A 21,965-nucleotide genomic window follows, 5' to 3' on the forward strand; every position below is an offset into this window, starting at 1 on the left:
CACCAGCAGGTCGAGTGATGTGGAAATGTTGTTGACTTGTGAAAAGCTTCTATCGTTCTGCCATATGCTTGCACAGAATCAATGCACACCGAATATATGGACAGGTGGTATGTAGGGCCAAATGAACATGCGTTTCCACCGGCTATAAAAAGTCGACACACCCCTGTTCAAATGGTAGTTTTTTTTGTGTGTGATTTAAAAAAAATGTTGTGAGGACCGAAACAGAATCTTTATATGCAAAGCAACAACAGAGACAGCACAATTCTATATGACAGAATAAAGGCCTATATGATCAAACAGGACAATAACGACTGCATAGCAACTGACAATATTATCATGATAAGGGACATAGAAAGTTAACTGTATAACATCAGCATCATAAAACAGTGATCCCGTGACCCAATCCAAAAACACCATCAATGTGTTTGCACTACCCATATGTTTTTTTAAAGTGCCGATGCCGATTATTAGTCAAGGAGGCCGATAACTGATATTTACGGAAGAGGATTAGGGCCAGTGAAGAAAGGGAAAAAAAAAAGTTTGGCAGGATTCTCACTTTATTCTCAGAATTCTGACTTAAAAGTGAGAATTCTGAGAATAAATATAATAATTTTTTTCCCTCTCTTCATTGGCCGTAATCCTCTTCTGTAGATATTTGAAGCCCATATTAATTTTCAGTAAAAAAGGGGAAAAACATTTGGGGTGTGGCAAAAAAATAGATTCTCATTTAGTACGATTCAGAATCGATTTTAAATGTCCCCAAATCGATTTCATTTCAATTATATTATACTGTCTTGCCTTTGTTTGTGTGTGCCTTTATTGGAGTGCTGTTCATGCTGTACTCGATTTGGCCACTTGGGGGCAGTGTGGTTCCACGCGTTCTGATACACTGTTAAGTTGTAGCCACATTAGAGAGTAGAAGGAAAAAGTCACGATCAAGTTTTTCCAATAAAAGTTGTTTTTTTTGCAGTGTGGAGCCGTTCTTTTGAGTGATAAAAGTGCCGCGAGTAGCGCGCTAATTAGCATTAGCGAGTCAGACTGGAGTAGATCATTACGATTCCTTGCACGTCTATAGATTGAAGCAAAAGTCATTGTCACTCTAATCATTTTGAATCAAAAATCGTTCTTAACCACAAATCGATTCCGAATCGAATCGCAGACCCAAAAATCGGAATCGAATCGAATCGTGAGACATTCAAAGATTCCCACCCCTAGAAAACATATTGGCGTCTAATTAAAAAAAAAATACAAATGGCAATCTTGACTGTTGTAATGTCTTAAAGTATGATTATTGACTGAGTTTTCAAAATGTAGATTTTTAAATTTTTTTAATGTTAGACAATTTGAATCCTTTTAAATTTCTAACAGAACGTTCAGGGCGTTCCGAATGTTATCAGTATATCTTAAAAAGTGGAAACTAAACAATTAAATACCATAGCTCTCTATAGTTTTTTTTACAGTAAATATTTTTGTTCCAAATTTGAAAATACCTTAAATCTTAAACTTTCACATTTCTTTGTTTTAATGTCAAACCAAAACAAATGGTTTAGAAGGTTCTCAGGGTCAGTAACATCCCTTATGAAGTTAACTGAACATTTTAATAAAGAGTTCCCTGAGATTAAAATGGTTTTCGATTGACCTTCTATCGGCCGTCAGATTTTTAAAAACGACCACTACCGACGTTTGTCAAAATTTCCAATATCGTCTAATCTTTTGTTTGCTAAACGTACCTTTTAGATATATAGTCAAAAAAGTTTGACCTTGATTTCACCAGGCAATCGCAAAATCTCCCAAAATACATGTGGGTGAAATGTGTTATGGTTTGATGAAACCCAAGTTGAACTTTTGAACCAAGTTCATAATGAAAAGAACACCATGCCGACATTGAAGCCATGACGCTGACGGGCTGTTTTTTTTTCTCCAGCTGGAACTGGGACCTTAGTCAAGGTGGAAGGAGTTACGAACAGTTCAAAATAGCGGTCAGCGTGAGCACAAAACCATCACGCTTCTGTTGGAATGCAAAAAAAAAAATATGGCAGGAAAAGCCTACTAGAACAGTCCAACTTTATTTGGAGTTAACCAGAGGCAATTAAGATGCTGGTGTCTGCTGACGCCCATTTAAAAAAAAAAAAAAAAACATTCATATGCATTGGTTTGATTTGATCTTTATTTGTCGCGCTAACACTAATATATATATATATATATATACATAAAAAATAAAAAAAATAAAAAATTTGACCCTTTTTTCAGTTTCAACAGCGGGCAGTTCATCCTGACTTGAACACCGCCCCATCCCCAGTCGTGAGGGTGTGTAGACTTGTGCAATCTTATCATCTCATTTGATTTGAAACAATTGATCTGGTTCTCGCGTTTCACATCACAGAAACGTGGCATCGAGCAGGGTTGTGTACACTTTTTATAACCTTAGTGTACCTTTTTTGAATAAAAAAAAAAAAATCATTTTCTTTTAATTCTTAGAAAAATCTATTCTTTCATCCCATGAAATATGTTACCACTTTCCATTCATTTGTGCAATTAATGTTCCAAACTTGGAAGTGGAACGTTCTCTATCATTAGGCGCCTTCCGGGTGCGCTGAACTTTGAACTCATTCACCGCCATTGACGTCAAAAATTCATTTGAACTATTTCTATTATTTTTCCCACTTTTGTTAACAAGAGTATGAAAACCTAGAAGAAAAAAAATATTGTACATCGAGCGCACATATAAAAGTTATGATTAATCGGGAGTTAACTATTGAAGTCATACGATTAATTACAATTAAAAAAATTTAATCGCCTGATTTAAAAAAAGAAAAATTAGGAGCGTCAGGCGATTACATTTTTTAATCGTAATTAATTACATGACTTCACGAGTTAACTCACGATTAATCACATGTTTTATATCTGTTCTAAAAGTACAATTAAAAAAACTAGGTTTTCATGCTCTTGTTAACAAAACGGTAAGAAAATGTTCAACTAATAGAAATAGTTCAAATGAATATTTGACGTCTATGGCCGTCAATGGCAGTCAATGAGTTAATCACCTCAGATTTGCTGATTCTTGTGTTTTGTCTGATCAGCAGAAAAAGAGATGACAGCAGGATTGACAGCACCGTTTAAGTGTGAGCGAGGAGGAAAATGCAGACTCAGCCAACAAGAGCTCATTTTTTTCCTTTAAGATTTCATACTCTTAACATAAAAGTGGAAAAAAAATATTTATGGTTTAAAAAAAAAGAAGAAAAGATTATTAAAAATTAGGGGCATCAGGCAATTACAATTTGTAATCGGAATTAACCGCATGACTTCCCTAGTTAACTCACAATAAATCAAAAATTGTATATCTGTTCTAAATGTACAAAAACATTTTCTTCTCGGTTTTCATACTCTTGTTAACAAAAAAAAAGTTAAACTCATAAAAATAGTTCAAATGAATTTTTGACGTCTAATAGCTGTCAATGGCAGTGAATGAGTTAAAAAGATGTACTGTATTGTAAAAAAAAAAAAAGAGTGCCACTAGATGGCATCATTGCATTTGTAAGACATTGATGATTTCAATTGATTTTTTTCTTTTCATATTAAGAGCTGCATCATCTTTAACTTGAATGAACTTGTGAAATTCTGCACATTTCAATTTAAATTCTTCACAAATAGCAGCGGTAGGCGGCGGCATTATATCAACGGGACGAGCATATTTCAATAAATTTGTGTACCGGTCACACTCTGAAATACCGTACGAGTCGTTACGAGTTGCTGATCCCCCCCATCAGTCCTAAATCTTCACACTTTTTAATTGTTCTCTGTTAATAGTAAAACAAACAAAAACAATTCTACCTCAAATGCTGGAGTTGGCAGGGATCAAATTTCACACGGGTTCGTGTACCTCTCGACCGATCGGGTCGTAAATTTTCTTGAGATCCTCTGCGACGTTTTGCTTTCTTTCAGAGCAAGCCCCGTATTGACTTTGAATTATATTTGATCCCCTCTGCTTTTTTTTTTCTTCTTCTCCATTTTTAGTCTTAGGCAGGGTTTGGTCGCTGTATATATAACCAGCGTATATAAGCATCTGCAACCCATTTGAACTTTATCCTAACTGTTACTAAATAACTGATATGGGTCAAATTTTGGATTTTGTGTGTGCTTATCTGAAGTTATACTTTGATTTTTGATTTGACGGCTATAGACGTCAAAAATTCATTTAAACTATTTCTACTAGTTTCACATTTTTTTGAAAAACTAGATTTTTTTTATTGTACATTTAGAACATATATAAAATTTGTGATTAAATAATTAACTCTTTGACTGCCAGACGTTTTCAGAAACGGGATGTCGCCAGTGCCAGCCGATTTAAGCATTTTGACTGATCTTTCAAGGTCCATAGAAAATTATGTGTTTGGACTATGGAAAGATTGGACTCTCATCTTTCATCAGAAAAAAAAAGTTTGTTTCTACCTTATTCCGTTTTTCAGTAATCAACAATAGAAAATGGTTAGTTTCACTTCTGTTTTGAAACAAACGTCTTTTAACGTCTTTGGCACTCCTCCCTAGGATTTTACTAAACGTTATTTAACGTTTTTGGCAGTCAACGAGTTAAGTAATTAAACAAAAAATAAAATATTTTTTAACTGTAATTAATCGCATGACTTTGATAATTAACTCATGATTAATCCCATTTTATATTTGTTCTAAATGTACAATAATTTTTTGAATAGGTTTTCATACTCTTGTTAACAAAGGTGGAAACAAATATGAAACTAATAGAAATAGTTCAAATGAATTTTTGACGTCCATAGCCGTCGATGGCAGCGAATGAGTTCAAATGGAGCCAGTAAACACCTACCACCATTTAAAGTGTGTCTGACAAACCCCAAATAAAGTCCAGATGTTCTAGTAAGCTTTCCCTGACATTTTTTTCTTAGGCCTGAAGGATTTTTTTTTTTTGCTAACACTGACCGCTATTTTGAACTGTTCATAATTCCTCGACTAAGGCCAAATGCATGCCGGACACTTTGGACAATTTTCCCGACACGTTTTTGTCAGTTTTTGTGCAAACAAATCTTCCCTGACGGCATCGGAGATTCACAAAAGTTTTATCATAAATCATAAATAAACAAAAAAAAAAAAGTCGGTCTTTTTGGTACGGGAGCGACTAAGCTGCCTTCGCTCTGCTTCCAATTTCCTCCAGCTCTTTTGTTCTTGGTCTTCTCTACTGGATGAAGAGTTTCGGGTCCCGATCCTCTTTATATTTGCCTCCCGTTTTCTCACAATAGTTTTTCAACCTTACTTTTGTTTTTCACCTTTTTTTTTTTTTTTGTTCTTGAAACCGCCAGACGTTCGAGCTGGAATTTTATGTAACCGCCGCAAAAGTTTCCAGGTTGGAATCGCTTCACTTGAGGATGGAGTGAGTAGGCGAGCGAAAGAGAGAGAGAGAAAATCGAAGGTATAAGTTTACACCGGCCGACCTTGAGGGCAGACTGCACCTGTCCTCATTATTGCGGGGCCGCCCACCCCCCCCCCCCCCGCCCCCCCAAACGCAAGCAAATATTTATATCGCTTTCAGAGGCGGTAACGAGTGCATTAATTCCAATTGAAAAGCAGGAATGCCAAAGGTTCTGCTCTGCCTAAGACTAAAATCAAACCAGGCCTCCCTCCTGCAGCAGAGAGTGGCCCGAGGCTAAGCGCCACGCAGCTGCAGTCGACCGGATATCGCCGTTCAAAAGCGGCAAGCGTGAAGCCAATGTGCTCCACCGATTTGACCGGCGACTCGCTTTTCCATATTAAAAAAATGCTGTCACGTTGGAAAATGAGGCGGCGTCAAATCTGAAAAGTGCAGCAGGATTTGTAAATGTGATGATGGCGAGTGGGTGTCATTCTTTCATCCAGCCGTTGTTAGGTTTCTACCAATACGGGGAAAATAGGATAGAACCGCATGAATTCAGATTTGCGCTATTTTTAATAGCCTTAGTCTATGAAAACGAGGGCTGGGTTTAAATAAGAAAATCAAATAATCGTTATCGAATTGATTTTCCTTTTCAGGCTTGTTATCGATTCATAAAACCATGAATTGAATGAATTTTTCCCATAAAATCTTAAGAAAAATAGAATTTTAGCTCTTTGACTGCCAAAAACGTTAAATAACGTTTAGTAAAATCCTATGGAGGAGTGCCAAAGACGTTAAAAGACATTTTGTTTCAAAACAGAGGTGAAACTAACCATTTTCTATTGTTAATTACTGAAAAACGGAATAAGGTAGAAGCAAACTTTTTTTTTCTGATGAAAGATGAGAGTCCAATCTTTTTTTGGGAGTATGTGTGTTTCCATAGTCCAAACACATAATTTTCTATGGACCTTGAAAGATCAGTCAAAAATGCTTAAAATCGGCTGGCACCCACGGCATCCCTTTTCTGAAAACGTCTGGCAGTCAAAGAGTTAAAGGCATTTTTTTTTTATCCAACTGTTTTCTTGAAATTTACTGTTGACTTGAATTAAAAGTATTTTCTTACATTTATTAACTCATTCACTGCCATTGACGGCTATAAACGTCAAAAATTTATTTGAACTATTTCTATTAGTTTAAAAAATGTTCCCACTTTTGTTAACAAGAGCATGAAAACCTAGATTTTTTAAAAATTGTATTAGAACAGATATAAAATCTGTGATTAATCGTGAGTTAACTAGTAAAGTCATGCGATTAATTACGATTAAAAATTGGAATCACCTGACGCCCCTAATTTTTAATAATCTTTTCCTTTAAAAAAAAAAAAAGATTATTAAAAATAAAAATATTTTATATATATTTTTTTTTTTTTAAAGAAAAAGAAAAGACTATTAAAAATTAGGGGCATCAGGCAATCAAAATTTGTCATCCTATTTAATCGCATGACTTCACTAGTTTTGTTAACAAGAGTATGAAAATGTACATTTAGAACAGATATAAAAAATTGGGATTAATTGTGAGTTAACTAGTGAAGTTATGCGATTAATTACAATAAAAAAATGTAATCGCCTGACGAGATGATTACTAAAAATTAGGGGCGTCAGGCGATTAATTTTTTTTACTCGTAATTAATCACATGACTTCAATAGTTAACTCGCGATTAATTACAAATTTCATATCTGTTCTAAATGTACAATAAAAAAAAATCTAGGTTTTCATACTCTTGTTTTCAAAAGTGGAAAAAAAATGTTAAGCTAATAGAAATTGTTCAAATCAGTCTATCTGTATTTTTTTATTTTTTATAAAAGCTCAATTACTGGAAAATATGTATAGCACAAGGACATGCTGTTAAATAATTTTATAGAATTATTACATTGAAAGCGTCTCGACCGCTCGCTGTTTTTTTTTTTTTTTTCAAGTTTTTACTTCTTTCTGTCTGAAATAAAGCTGAATTGAAACACGTGCTACTTTCATTAACAAACTAAATCATTTGAAAAATTCATATTGTTTGAGTTTTTAATCAGGATGCTTTATCGGATTGAATTGAAGTGAATCCAATTTAATCGGGAAAAAAAATTGAATTGAACTGAACTCTTGTGAATCGAAATCGAACCGATTGAGGGAATTAGAATCGATACCCAGCTCTAATGAAAACATTGATTTCAGCCTTTGTATTTTTCATACACAGCCGTTCCTAACATATGTTTCCGTTCAACAACGTTTGAAGAACTAACATTTTTTTTAACAATCCACTTGACAGCAACCCACAAGGTCTTTTTTTTATTCTAAATGTTGTTTTTGGATGCTTGTTGTTTCGAGCTGACAGCTAAATCCCGATTCAATGTTGTGATGTTCAAAAAAAATGTACATTCCACGCCATTAATCCAGGATTTTTATGTTTGCATTTATCGTGTCAGATCCACCCAAGGTTCCTTTGAAGCTCGGTTTCATAACTTTGCGTTGGACTTGGCTTGATCCGTTTTCGCCGTTCACTTTTTGCCAGTTTCGATGCATCACTGCAGAACAGACCTTTAATAAGGCTGTCGTTATCAATTTTGATTTTGGCTTATCATCTTGTGAAAGGGGTTTTTACACATGCAATAAAAACCAAAAGAAAATGCAAAAAACACAAAGAGATGAACCGCCTCTGGATTTTTTCCCAACTTTTAGATCCCTTCAAATTTGAGCTCAAAGTCTGCGTTTCTCATCCGCCAAACCATACGAGTTCAAATCAATTGAAAAATTGTACCCATCCTAACAGGAATATTTTCCCATGTCCTTGAACATTACATTTAATTTTTACGTCCCTTAGATGAGGTTTGCACATGACCAAGTTCATATTCCAGCGCATGTGTTGTTTCAGCGACGCTTACACATCTAGTGCCAATGCGACCCGGACCGGCACCCGCTGATACTCCCCCCCCCCCCCCCCCCCACGAAGAACCACGGGGAGAGAATAAGGGATGAGCCTGTCAAAGGGTGTGTTGCATTTTGTCAAGACTCCCACAGCGCCCGCCGACTGTCAGCGTCCACATCAGTCAACCCGTTTAAGGACAGTCATATGGTTCCTATAAGGGAGGCGGGGGGGGAGCCAAATTTCTATTTTATAGCAAGAGTCAAGAATGAGCCAGAATCTTTTTGTGTCTGTGCCGAACCAGACAAAAGGATGCGTCATGTCAGCACCGTCGTCTGTTATTTTCATTTCACAGCACGCTGATTGTCACTAATCGTCCTTTTCTTTGAGTCTCTTCTCTTGTAGTCGTTCCAGCTTCCGTCATGTGTGCAGTGCGGCGCATTAATCACAGTAGCCAGCAAGGGAGACGACGGTATAAATATTTTTTACAACCAGTGACACCATAATTGCATACTCAAAAAAAAAGCACAAAACTCATATTCAACACATATGTATCTATTGTATGAAAAAAAAAGCTAAAGCTAAAATTCATTGTTTTGCTTTTTAGCTTGTTGTGAATTGGACCGTCACACAATAAATACAATATGAAGTCTAGGGGTGTCAAGAGATTTTTTTTTTTAACTCATTCACTGCCATAAATTCATAAAAAAAAATATATAAAAAAATTAGGGGCAATTGTAATTAATTGCATGACTTAACTCACGATTAATCACAAATTTGATCTGTTCTAAATGTACAATAAAATGTACAATATTTTTTTTCTTCAAATTTTTCAATTAAAAAAAGTCTAGGTTTTCATACTCTTGTTAACAAAAGTGGAAAAAATGTTAAACTAATAGAAACTGTTAAAAGGAATTTTTGACGTTTATCGTGTATGAATAAAAAAAAGAAGAAAATAAAAAAAATTGGGGTTCAGGCATTTTTAATGGTAATTAATCACATGACTTCACTAGTTAACTCGCGATTAATCACACATTTCATATCTGTTCTAAATGTACACAAAAAAAAATCTAGGTTTTCATACTCTTGTTAACAAAAGTGGAAAAAAATGTTAAACTAATAGAAACTGTTAAAAGGAATTTTTGACGTTTATAGCCGTCAACGGCAGTGAATGAATAAAAAAAAAGAAGAAAATATAAAAAATTGGGGGTCAGGCATTTTTAATGGTAATTAATCACATGACTTCACTAGTTAACTCGCGATTAATCACAAATTTCATATCTGTTCTAAATGTACAATAAAAAAAATCTAGGTTTTCATACTCTTGTTAAAACTAAAGTGGAAAAAAATGTTAAACTAATAGAAATAGTTCAAATGAATTTTTTATGTTTATAGCCGTCAATGGCAGTGAATGAGTTAATTGTAATTAATACTTAACTGTTAACTGTTCAAAATGTACAGTAAAATGTACAATATTTTTTTTCTTCAAATTTTTCAATTAAAAAAAGTCTAGGTTTTCATACACTTGTTAACAAAAGTGGAAAAAAATGTTAAACTAATAGAAACTGTTCAAATGAATTTTTGATATTTATAGCCGAGTTAATCGTAATTAATTGCATGACTTCAATAGTTAACTGTTCAAAATGTACAGTAAAATGTATAATAAAATATATATTTTTCTATTTTTCATACTCTTGTGAACATAAAAGTGGGAAAATGTTTTAAACTAATAGAAATATGGCTGCATCTTTAAGTCATTGATGCAGTCATTTCATAATCATATAATTGAGTTAAAATTAAAAAAAAAAAAAGTACTGTACTGTAAAAAACAAGTGTGATATTGATTTGCGGTTAGGTCATTTTTCTGCCTCTAGATGGCATAATTGCATTTGTAAGACATTGGTGACAGCGCAAGTGCATTTTTCTTTTCATATTAAGAGCTACCTCATCTTTAACACGAAGTAACTTGTAAAATTCTGCACATTTTTAAAATTGTGAAATACAACTTGACCCCAAGTCTCCACAAACATACGCATTTTTATAAAATTTATTCCGGCTGAATTTTGAGGTGGACGTGCCTGCTGTGTTGCGATTGGAATCCCCCCAGTTCCAAGTAAGGGGGTGGTCATTAAAGGCACTTTAAATTAACGCACTAATTTTGACACCCTAATGACGTCACATATCTAACGGAACATATGGTGTTCCACAGGGTTCAATTCCGGGCCCTTTGTTGTTTGGATTGTATCTGCCGGCCCTGGGTTCCATCGGGGTTGCTTTAAAGTGCTCTATAGTTGAGTTCAGCGAATCAGAACACAACGCCTTACAAGTACGTCTATAGGCCAGTGTGTGAATTCCAGTACATGATGTCAGTACGTTGAAATATCTCTACAACCATAACGTGAATTGCCATGAAATGGCATGTGTACATTGGACATTTATGCCCCTCACATGAATCATCCGCTGAACTCCGACGTCAGTGCCAAAAATACCGACTGGTCGTAAATGCTGCTTTTGAAGCACCCGGGGGAAACATTCTGATAAATGTGGAAAGCTCCATGAGGTGAATATTTTCACAACTCTACTTTTATGACTGCTACTGAACTAATGTATTCCCCACCAATCCTTGTATCCTGTGTGTCTGTGTTTTGTCAGTTAAGGTGCTTATATTACAGGAGAAAAATCTCACGGCACAGCACCAAACAAAAATGTCAGCGAGTATATAAACTAGAATCATGATGATCTTGTCTCAATTTACTCCGAAAATTTACCTACTGTGCGCGTTTTGGCTTATTTTGTTGAATGAATGCGAATGGTTTAATATACATTATGTAGGATGATGTAACAAATGACCAATCACACAAATGCACGATGAAAACACTCATAAGAAGCATGGAGGACTAAAAACAGCTTATTTCTTTATTTTACAATACAGTGTTATTTTTCTTACACGCAATGAGAATCCGGGTCATGGCACCGATTTAATGTTCTGACAGAACTTTTTACACAAAAAAATAACTACCACAAAACAATTGACCTAATTAATGGACGCCCGAAAGATCCACACACGGCTGTGGAGCCTTTCTGGCCATATGCGGAAGAAGGTCTAGTCTATCCGAAATGGTTGCTTGCTTTTATGCTATTATAGCCGCATCCCCGCAGGAGGACGACTTTACCTTAGCCCATGTTGACAATGTTTTGACTATGCTAGTCTTAGCTGGATTCAACTAGTATGTGTGCCAAGAGCGAGGGGAAAGGTCACAAGGCCTAATCTAACATTTCAAATTTGGGAAGATTGCAACTCCGTAATCAAGGTGCCACTCTACCAAATTTTGGACCAATTAATTGATGTTGAAAAATTTCAGATAGCTCACTTGATGATCTTTGGAAATCACCAACATCTTTTCAGAATTATTTTTCATGTCGGGCCACATTTTTTGCTTAAGTGACCTTCTAAAATGTCCAACAGAGATCCTTTCTAAAAGGTAGATTTGATTAAAGCGGTTAGGGTTGGAACATGTGGTAATGGTTGCTCTAATGAAACGCAAGAATTAGGCCACGGTTGAGTAGTCTCGGGTCAGAGGCACTTAGCATCCCGATGGCGACACCTCCACCATGAGCGGCCATGATCCACTAGGGCGGACCTGCTAGCCGGGAGCTCAAAGGGCGGACTGTTTGCGGACACAACCCCCTCATTCACTTCGCACCCACCTCCGGCGCTGCATGGTCTGGTTCAAGTTTACAATATGAAGGAGGGGGGGGGGGGCTTCAAAAACATGCCCTGTCACGACTCCACTTTCCGAAAATGCCACTGATTTGCCGCAACGCACCTGCCTTTAGCTAGCTAGCCAAGCCTTTGACTTTTAACGCGTGGAAGGTGAGAGCGCCGCGCTAACGGAATATTTATGTTATCATGACATCATCAGGTAAGGTGATGGAGTGCTGTGTCATGCTTTGTTTGGTTTTCCAGCGCTAACCGCATTAGCAGTCATAGCAGCTGCGGGAAAACATGTCAAGCCAGGATAAGCGACTTTTGAGGTATGACTGAAAAACATAACATAATACAGTAACTGGAGAGAGAGAAAATATGACGCATAGCATCAAAGTGTAATTATACAGACGCGTTGTCAATCACAGGTCTCAGCTTGGCCGTACGCCGCCCCACTTGGTGACCTATGACCCTTCTCACACGCCTCATGGCTTAAACTGCGCCCCTTGTGACACGAGGCTCTTTCTTACGTACATAAAACAAGCCGTTATAACATTTGCTCTTATCTCGTTAACTCCCAGCCATTTTCACTGAAGCAACCCCCTTCGCTCCCGGCCGGCTGTTTGACTGGATTTTGACTGATTTTGCAGAATATTGTGTTGTATTGTTTTAAAAAATAACATGAAAGCTACCAGAGTCTCTTCTTTCATCAGGATTTTTTAAAAAAAAGTTATTGTTTATTAACTCATTCACTCCTAACTATTTTCACTGAAGCAACCCCCTTCGCTCTTGGCTATTTTACTGGATTTTGACTGATATTTGCAAGCCCCACAGAATATTGTGTTCTATTGCTATAAAAATATGGAACCTACCAAAAGAAAGATTAGAGTCTCTTCTTTCATCAGGAACAAAAAGTATATTTCTATCTGTTTCCGTTTTGCTGTAATTAGAATTAGAATATCGCTAAGTTTCATCATTATTCACAAAACTGTTGAAAACACTGTCAAAAAGAGCTTGTTGCAACATGGCCCTGGTTGATCTCTTATACTCTGCTGCCACCCGCTGGCCGTTTTTTTTCTAATAACCACCATTGCTTTCAAAGCCTTCTGTAAGCTCTTGCATTAAAAACAAAACAAAGCATAAAAAAACGTGTAAATCCGTTTTTGGGAGTGAGTGACAAAGTATTAAAAAACATTTTTTTTTGTGTTTGAATGATCATTTTCCCTTCATTTTACCGTACAACGCTCAAAACTGTGAACAGCAACATCAGAGCTGACTCAGCGACAACGATCCGAAACGATGACGACAAAAATAAACCATAAATTTTGAGGCTTGATTTTTTTTGAAGCTGTTATTTTAAGCTCCCAAACTGCAACAGCCACCAAGGACCACCCCAGCGACTCGACTCGACAAAATAGCTGTCATTAGTGTAATTAATTTGAACAAGGCATGACACTTCCAGTAATTAGAAACACATTGAAAGCAATCGCCATCACTAAGAACAGTGAGAGTGAAATGGAAGCAAAAAAAGCCGTTGGTGGGACATCCAGGATGATGAATGCTTGAATAGGCAGACGTCCCATTGTGTCCCTGGGATCATTTTCAGCTGTTATATCATCACAACAAACGAGTGTAGCGAGCTCAAGCCTGAGCTATGATGAAAATAACAGAAATATAGAATAAGAGAACGACTGTAGTCAGCGGTAAAGGGATGGCAACGTTTGAATCGGTCGGGAAAGAGTGACAAGCAACTGAACAGTGTCTCTTTCATTGACACGCCTTTATAGATTTGTATACTTCACTTCAAAATGCTACCCAAAAATAGAGACACTCCTGGAAAAATCACATCTAACATTTCCATATTCCCATAATTGGATACTTGTGAACTGTGTGACAGTTCAAATAAAATATTACACATATTAAATAAGCAAGCCATTACAACTGGTGGAAGGGCTGCGGCACGTTCAACATGACTTAAAATCTCATTATGCTTTCATAAACGGAACACGTCAGACTAAGGGCCAATTTTGGAAATGACATCAGCTGTACAGTAGGACCTCGACTTACAAGTTGAATTTGTTCCCTGAACAAACTCCTAATTCAATTTACTTGTATACAAATATATTTGCCGCCTCGAAACTAAACAGACAAATTAAAGTAACATGAATATAATATTTGAAAATGCGTAGGAAGAAGTCAAACTTATTTACTTCTTTGGTTGGTTGGTTCAGTGTGAGTGTCGTCTTTGTGAGCCTGGCGAGTTTTTGACTGTTCGATAAATGGATGAAGGTTCATTGGTGACTGTGACACTCGTCGAGTTTCCATCCAATTGCTTAGAATTTTTTAAGCAAATTTACTGAAAATGCGCATAACGGACATGCGACTGACTGCCTGTCTGATCAGTGCTGGATTTCACTTTCCTTTCTTTTCTTTGATCCTTCCTCGGGTCACCTGACAACCTCACGACTCCAGCTGGATTCTGAAGTATTCGGTTTAGGTGAACGGTATGGGATTTTTAATAGGTTTTAGGTGAACTAACACATGCACGCACATGCACATACACACCCACATACAAAAAAAAAAAAAAAAAGAGAGAGCAATGATGGTGACATGTCAAATCGGTAAAATTACCAAATGAACAGTACTGAGCTCTCTCGGTGAAAAAAATAAAAATAAAAAAAATTAAATAAACAACTGACATGCGACTTATGCCCGTTTCCATCTGTCCTTTTTTGCGAATATTGAAAGGGGACTCCGCCGCTGTAGGTGGCGGTATACACCATAGAGATGTGATCCACCCATAATTTAAAAGAAGAAGAAAAACAGGAAGCGATTGCGCCGTGTGATGACGTCGTATAAACCGTAGCGTTCCTTTGCTATTTTCCATCTAAAATAGCATTAATATTTGCTTCTTTAATAACATACCTTACTTTATCGTCCGACATTGCTTGACGACTACAAACGCAAAACCTGTTTCCGTCACCAAAAGTCGCATTTTCCTTTTTTTCCCGATATGCTTCAAAATCTACCACCTGTAAGCGTAAAAACTTTTTTTTTGCGAATTTTGTGCCCTTTTTCGAATTTCTAGCGTTTCCATTCAATTTTATTTTCGCATTTCTTGAAAATTCGAATAAAAATGGAAACCCAACTACTGTCACACATTCACCCCCCCCCCCCCCCACTTCATTCAAGCAACGTATCTAAAACTTTCCAATGAAATTGCTAATTTAACTGATTTTAAGGTATGATTTTGGTGGGGTAGAGCGTGGTAATCTAAAATAGTGCTTTCCAACCTTTATTGAGCCAAAAAACGATATTTGTTGTGAAGTGAAATTGAAATATTTCATCTGCTGACCGTTCGCAAGTTTGCAGTGAATTCATTTTCATACAAAATCCTCACGAGACAATTGGATGTCCACAGTGCCGCTGTCTGTTTCCTTTCCAGGTCACGAGAGATAGACTTGGGAGAAGGATCATTTCCTGGCACCGCTGACGTGTGAGGTCAGCGTCGGAAAAGGAAGTGGAATGCACTTGTTTGACCCGTCAGCTGGATATCGGAAATGTGAATCGTCATCTCGGTCCAAGCCAGGGCAGGTCAGTCTGGGTCTTTTTTCTTACTCGTCACAACTGCTGGAACTGGAACACGACTGAACAGTTCTATTGACCTCATCTTGGGTTCAGTTTTTCCCCTTCAACTCTAAAATTCTTTCTCCTAAATCAGGGGTTCTTAACCTTTTTCACCATGGGAGCCAACTTTTCCTGTAAAAATTAGCCCAGGGCCCATTTGGAATTTATGATTTTTGTTGATTTCTTATTGTTTGTATTTAATGACTAAATACTTGTCCATGATGATCTCAGTTGGAGGGGAGAAATATTTGATTTCAAAAATACCCTGCCACAGTTACAAAACTGAAATTACTTTGCGGCCCACCAGATGGCGCTCGCCACCCATTGGTTAAGAACCAAAATGAATCCTCTAACTCAAAAGGTCACTTTAACCTTCGACTAGCAGAACACACCGCAATCAATGAACACGAACCTACCGCAAAAATTCAAAACTTTCGATCGCGGTATCCTCACAAGGACCTTAATTACACCCCCCCCCCCCCCATTAGAAAAGTGTGCTGAAAGGGAAAATAAGCGCCAAACAAAACGAATGGTGGAGTTTCGCCTTGTGGTGACAAATTCCAGTCCGGTTGTGTTGACACGCTCAAACAACTCAAGTATTTACGAAATGGAACGGCCAAGATCATTTGACGAGCGTAAGCAAACAAAGTTGTCCTGCAAACAAACGGTCGTCCCGTTGCCCGCGTAAACCAAAAGCAGGTTTGAGGTGAAACCGGAGGAGAACATTATCCTGCGGTAGACCATGAGATAGCGAAGAGCAGGACGCTCGGAAATGAAAGCAGATATCACGATACGCGGGATTCGGAATCATTGTCTAATAGAGGTGCCTCTATTTATATGAAAGGGAAACCGCAGCCAGAAAGTCATCTGTAAGTCATTCTTGAGCAGTTTATCGCAAGACACTGGCTCATTATCTTTTCAACGCCGTGTTCCCATCACCGTCCTGTGCTCGTGTTTTCGATTGCATCAATTTTTTTCCTTCATATTCAAAATTACCTTCAAGCGGTTGTTGACGCACGGCGTTCGTCAACACGCATTTGCCACCGCCCTCTTTCGATCTTACCCCCCTTTTTTTGTTTTTCTTCCTGGAGAGCTCAGTATTGTTCATTCGGTAATTTTACCGATTTGACATGTCATCATCATTGCTCTCTTTTTTAAATTTTATTTTTATTTTTTTTTTGTATGTGGGTGCGTGCGTGCGAGTGAGTGTGTATTCATTCGTTCACCTAAAACCAATTGAAAAAAAAAATCCCACACCGTTCACCTAAACCGAACACTTCCAGCCAGAGTCGTGAGGTTGTCAGGTGACCCGAGGAAGGATCAAAGAAAAGAAAGGAAAGTGAAATCCAGCATCGACCAGACAGGCAGTCGCATGTCCGTTATGCGCATTTTCAGCAAATGCGTATTTCAATCGGCAAGGAGCGCGGGCGAGGGGTGGAGGAGGAAGCAGAGCGAGCGGGTGCGGAGGGCGGAGAGAGGAATGAAAAACACAAGGTCATCGAGAGAGAGACATTTCTTTCTTTCGCACCATGTGTTAGCGTAAGATATTCATTTCCTCTGCGATTCCTCTCCCTCCCTCCAGCGCTTTGTTTTTCTTCTCCATCACTGTCAGTGTTCGCTGGCGGAGGTGGTCCAGGTCGCATCGAGTCCACTGGATCCCGTTTCTATCTTGGAGCCATCCCCGGCTAAATCGGCTTCCCAAATTGCGCACGGTTTCGGAGTGCAGCTGCGGTAACCCGAGACCTTCGTATTGCGCTTCTCCGACGCCAAAGCCCATTAAAAGCAGCATGTTTGACGTCTCGGCCTGATTTGGTGATTGAACTGAAGGGACGATCTTATTTAGCAAATATAATCTCGACAAACATCTGTTGAAATGTGGGATTTAGAGTTGCGATTTATTGTCTACCAACAAAGCCAGTAACATGATTAATAGACTTCATATTTATAGTTTTATAACACGCAAATAAAATTGCGCTCATTTTCCTCTCTCCTCATCTCTGTTCATTCTCACCTTTAAGGCCAATCCAGTTAGTCAGAACTTGTTTTTTTAAACAGCAGAGTTTTGTCTCTGAGTTATGGGACGGTCTCATCATAAATCTGAAAAGCAAAACCCAACAACAACTGTGGTTGTATTTCTAAATGCTAATTATAACAACACATGGAGACAGACTTGATTCCATGTGGCAGGCAGCTCGCTTGAAAGTGCCATTTTCGTTTCAATCGCTTTTCCCTGTCGCTAATGGGCTGATTTCATCAGTGCAGACAATCAGGAAAAGGAAGAGGATGTTTTGGGAAATCCAGACCGATCCGTTTTCGCAAAGCAGATGGAACTTAATATGCAGATCCGAGGCCACACAGTCAGTCAGGTGTTCACTCTTATCGTGGTTTTGGTGTGCTGGATTTTGACCCGAGTATCCAGACGATAAAAGTCTCGCCTTTCACATCATCAGAGCTGCAAGGTGATGCATGTGAACTTATGCGGTGAGATTCTGTCCGTTAAGTACAAGAATCCTGAAGACCAGGAAGAGACTGAACCGTCACAAAAGTCACCGTTTGGATCGGATCACGGATTTGAGTCACGAATTGGATTGTTTTTCGGGTAAGCAAAAAAAAGAAAAAGAAAAAGATAAATGATACTTTGTCTTCATTTATTTTGTAAAATAATTCAAAATGTCTAATACAGCCCTTCAGGATTTACGAACACAGCTTTAAGCGCAATATGATGAAAAAACATTCTTATTTTATACATGGTCCATGTGTAAAATAAAGTATTAATGGCTTAAAGTTATCTTAACGGCTATGTTTGACATTGTGAGTTGAATGTTTTTTTTTTATGGGCAAAAGTGGTTTATAAGTTCTATTTATCTTTTCTTTAAAAAAAACAACCCTCAAAGTGCTATTTAAGGCACATTCCCTTCCTTTAAACATAGAGATTGAATTACAAAGTAGCCTTAGTCCAGAATATTGAAAAAGATTTGAAGTAAGCCAAGTACCAGCTGTCAAACCCGTTTACAGCTACAGTCCCAGCCGGGCACTTGTAAGGTAATGCTAACAGCTAGCTGCTAGAAACTTACGTCGGAGACTTCTGCCATGTCATACAATGACAACATGATTAATTAGCGGTTTCGTAGCGTCCTAAATTAGCGATTTACCACAATGTCAATCAAAACTACGATAAAGAAAGCCTAAACATGTAAAAGGGAAGTCAAGCTTCAAGTAAAAGTCGACTAAGACTATTTGCATTGCCGTCAATGTATTATTTGGTCAACTTGAACCTTAACCCCTGGACGTTTATATAGTTTGATTAAGTTCTTGTAATTTGTGCCAAAATCTGGCATTTCCTTTGAAGTGTGATAACTTAGTCATTTCTGAATATTTTTTTCACTTTCAACCACTCAAAATGTTCAGTGGCATCAGACCTATCTACACATATATAGTTTTTATTTTATTTTATTTTTTTAATGCCCTCTATGGACAACAATAGCAGTATTATGCTAATAGCAAGACTAACTATGCTGTATATATATATATATAAAATAAAATAATAATTTGAATATTTCATATAGCTCAAACAAGTCTATAAGTCATAACAATAGAATTTTTTTATGCATGCATTTTGTATTCATTTATTAGCCTTTGGCGCCACCTAGCGGATTTTTGTGTTAACACTCTAAACACACAAATTCCTCTATTTTCATGTTTATGACTCGTCAAAGAAGCGATTGCATCAGTAATCACGGAAAATGCATTATAACACATCAGGTTTACAGCATATCAAAAACTGTGATTTATAATGGGAGTCAATGAGCCAAAATCGGGCATTATTACAACAACTTTGTGTGAATCTCTCCCTCCTGTTTGGTAATAATTATAAATTACAGCATGGCGCCAATTTGAACTTCTACATTTTTAAACAATCCTAGTAAAATGTCAGGTCCCTAGTGTATTTTTTTCAAATGCTTTTTCTTTGATGAAAAACAGAAAAGCATAAAAAAGCCAGAAAATGGACAAATAACGCCCAGGGGTTAAGTTAGCCTTGGGCGGCGTGCTACGTTGAGCATGTTTCAGCTTCCTTGACATGTCTGAATGGTGTCCCCCAACCAATCCGCAGATCGCGGGCGATCCGAACCGTGTGACCTGATCCGAACCGACCACAGATCAATGATGATCCGTTGCACCGCTAATAACCATGTATAGATGTTAATCCTTCGGCCACAGATCACTGGGATGGGCTCGGATTCGGAACGTAGAATCTGAAACCAGCAACGGCAGGTTAATTAATAAGAGGTACGTGAGGTTGTGTCAGAAAAGTTCCAGCATTTTTCCCAAGTTCAATGAGGTCATCAAGGGGACACATTTTGAATATGACCGAGACTACGAGGCTGCTGAGGATCCGAAGAAGAATCTTTCCAGGAGCTCATGAAGGGAAAGTGTATTCAATTCCAAGAGGTGAACCTGTAGTTTGGATTTGATTGAAATTAGCTTGAAATTGTGTGATGATCAAAGTCACCAGGGAATGGTTGTCTGTCTCTGTATGTGCCGTGCGACTGACTGGCGACCAGTCCACGGTGTAGTCGGTCTTTTTGTTCCAAGTCAGCTGGGATAGGCTCCAGATCCCCGCAACCTTGACCCAAGTGGGGGGGGGGGGGGGGGGGGGGAAGGGGGAAATGGATCAAAGTCTCTTCCTTGTTGCAACTAATTAACATAAAGTTTCTGGAAAACACTTTAGTTTCCTCAGCAAAACTGAAAACAGCAGGATGAAAATGTCTCTGCGCTAACATTTAGTGAAGTCTTTTTCCATGTGTTGCTAATTACCTGACAATACACAGAAGTCGCCAGAACTCCAGCGCCAAGGAGAAACATTGTTAAGTATATTAGACTGCGGGGTTAAAGGTTTAACAAAATAAAAGCCAGTCCACTGTCTTTCCTCACTGTCTAAAAGCCAACGCTGGATGCCTTGCAGAGTTTTTCGGGTCATGTTTGCTGCTCGATCTGGACATTTCTTCACTCGCCAAAAACCGGTCGCCAAGTTAATCCTTTCATCACGGAAAGACAAAGTTGGGGATTTTTTGAAATCATACATCCCCCAGCATATAACGTAAACTGTGATCCGAAGGGAAAGGGTGTCGAGATCCCGCCTCAGTCACCACCGAGTGTGGCATTCGGCCCCCACGTGTTCGCGAAAGCGAGAGTAGCAGATTTTTCGGTCCTGCAGGGCCAATTCGGCAGCTAGGGTTACCTCGGCTCATTCTTCCCTCCTTTTTTTCCACATGAAAAGGAAAACGCTGGCTCTGCCTCTCTCGTGTGCACGGCTCCATGTGTCTGAGGAAAGAGGTGGGCCGCAGTGAAACGGCTCGGCCTTGGAAAAACCGCATACATGAGCGGACCCCCGGCTTTTAACACGTTTCCCGCTGAGAAATCGACATCATACTCGACTTTCTTTGGTTTCACATTTAAGTTCAACATTTCTCTTCTTACGTCACGCAAACATGTCAGTGATAATTCATAGTGTCTTTTTGTCCAAATATTTCCGATGTAGCTTTAACTGAGAAATTAATGGTAAATTCACATAATAGAGCTTAAGTCCCCATTTTCTTAGTTGAAAGCGACCCGTTTAATACAAACCTGTTCCTCTGGAATGGATTTTTGCCTTAAACGGACTAACTGGCTCTTTGTCTTTGTATTGTTCACACGTATTTGTGCGGTCATGAGGATCGATGTTGGCAATGTATTTGGAAAGTCTAGAAGATGAATTGACATAAAAAAAAGTTACTGTCGATTAGGGATAGACCGATATTTGGCATTTTGACAAAAATCGGTATCGGCCTCTTTTTTTTTTTTTTTTAGAAAAATATCTGACGGCTGATAAAAAGTAAATCTAAAACCTTTTTAATCTTAGGGAACTGTTTATTCAAATTTTCAGTTGCTTTATAAGAAAGGCTGTTGACCTTGGGAACCTTCTGAAAACTAATTTTTTGTTCGACATTAAAACAAAGAAATGTGAAAGATTTCAGGTATTTTTTCATTTTCAGGAACAAATATTTACTGTAGAAAACTTGCTACTTGCTTAAGTTTCAATTTCACTTTTTAACTCATTCACTCCCAGCCCTTTTTTACTGAAGCAACCCTCTTCGCTCCCGACTGTTTTACTAGATTTTGACTGATTTTGCCAGGCCCACAGAATATTGTGTTCTATTGCTATGAAAATGTGGAACTTACCAAAGAAAAATTTGAGTCTCTTCTTTCATCAGGAAAAAAAAAGTATATTTCTATCTATTTCCGTTTTGCAGCATTTAGCATTAGATTATAGCTAAGTTTCATCATCATTCAAAAATCTGTTTAGA

General features: G+C 37.9%; 1 protein-coding gene across 1 annotated transcript in view; it reads left to right on the forward strand.

Annotated features, from left to right (window-relative positions):
• The first annotated feature begins 15,471 nt into the window (after window positions 1–15,471).
• col8a2 (collagen, type VIII, alpha 2) overlaps window positions 15,472–21,965 on the forward strand; it is an 88,121-nt gene continuing 81,627 nt past the window's right edge. The window contains exon 1 of the mRNA XM_077549302.1: window positions 15,472–15,588. The gene's annotated coding sequence lies outside the window, so the exon portion shown is untranslated. The remainder of the gene's footprint in view (window positions 15,589–21,965) is intronic.

This window comes from Vanacampus margaritifer, chromosome 17 (genome assembly GCF_051991255.1).
Source record: "Vanacampus margaritifer isolate UIUO_Vmar chromosome 17, RoL_Vmar_1.0, whole genome shotgun sequence".
Taxonomy (NCBI): domain Eukaryota; kingdom Metazoa; phylum Chordata; class Actinopteri; order Syngnathiformes; family Syngnathidae; genus Vanacampus; species Vanacampus margaritifer.